Genomic DNA, 1,550 nt, shown 5'->3' with positions numbered 1-1,550 from the left:
CAGATTGGCATGCAAATACATACAATACAGAGGAGTAACAGTGTTTCCTTGTTGAACCTCTGTTCCGCTGGGTTTACCTTCCTCATGGGATTGATAAAAATTCACACAAAATAAAAATACGTTTGCTCCTGTGTTCCAGCAGCTCTGACATGTTGAACCGGAGATCTTGTAAGCCTGTGACGTTACCAAGTCAAAAGTTTCTCTGTAGATGATAAAAGAAAAAAACAACAAAAAAACAACAGATACAACTGTTGTATTCGTGCTTGATAAAGACCAGACGTTGTATAATGCTCAGATACTTTTATTAAAGCATCTTTTAGAGGTCTGTTCACACAGCTTGCTCACAGGTGTGTCACATCTACTTCTATTGTTCCATTCTCTATATTTATACATTCACGTGAACTCATGCTTGCCACCTAGTGGACATAAACATAAATCATTCAATCATGACATCCTCCTTTCTTTAAAGTAAGATTGTTACAAAAAGAATCCTATCCAAGAACAACATACATTGCATGAAACAGTTACCACATAGCTATATTTAACACATTAAAAACATCAATTACAAAATAGACATTTCAATTTTTTTTTTTATCTTCTTTTTTACAAGTTCAGTCTGTCAGGTTTTTTCACCACTCTGGTAGATCTTCTTAACACAGGTAGGTTGTCCCCAAGACTGTCACAGGGTGTTTCAGTCGTAGGTGTTTCAGTCGTAATACTACTCTGGGAGTCCTTAGAAACTTCACTTGACTCAACAACAGGCTCTAATGGAGTTTTTAACAAACTGCGCCGATTTCGTCTCAGAACTTGTCCATCTTCAGTTTTTACTTCAAATGAACGTGGAGCTACTTCCTGCAGAATAGTTGCTTTAGTATTCCATCCCTCATCATCCTGAATCCTTACAGGATCCTTGTATGACAGTGGAGGTAGAATCTTAGTTGATCTGTCATAATATGACTTTTGTTTTACTTTCTGCTTTCGTAACTTGTACTCCAACTTTGATGATTTCTTTGCACTTTGTTTATTATTATCATAACTTGGCAAAGTTGTACGAATCTTTCGATTCATCAAGAGTTCAGCAGGTGAAAATCCACATTGCAAAGGTGAAGATCTGTAGCTTAATAAAGCTAAATATGGGTCAGAGTTACTATCTGCAGCTTTCTTCAAAAGTTGCTTAAGAATATGAACTCCTTTCTCCGCTTTTCCATTCGACTGTGCGTAATGTGGACTTGATGTTACATGTTTAAAGTCATAATGTTCTGTAAACTCTTGCCATTCTCTGCTACTAAAACATGGTCCATTGTCATTAACCACAATATGTGGAATGCCATGTCTTGCAAAGATTGATTTAGCATGTGTTATGACACAGTTTGATGACATATTAGCTAATAGAGCCATTTCAGGATAGTTTGAAAAGTAATCAATGATTACTAAATAGTTTTTTCCTTTAAAATGAAACAAATCCAGTCCTACTTTCAGCCATGGTGATGTTGGAATGTCAGTCATTATCATAGGTTCTTTACTCTGTTTATTTCTAAATGTCTGACATG

This window comes from Poecilia latipinna, unplaced genomic scaffold (genome assembly GCF_001443285.1).
Source record: "Poecilia latipinna isolate Pla-1442-1.1 unplaced genomic scaffold, P_latipinna-1.0 Scaffold624, whole genome shotgun sequence".
NCBI classification, from domain to species: domain Eukaryota; kingdom Metazoa; phylum Chordata; class Actinopteri; order Cyprinodontiformes; family Poeciliidae; genus Poecilia; species Poecilia latipinna.
This window is presented reverse-complemented; position numbering follows the sequence as displayed.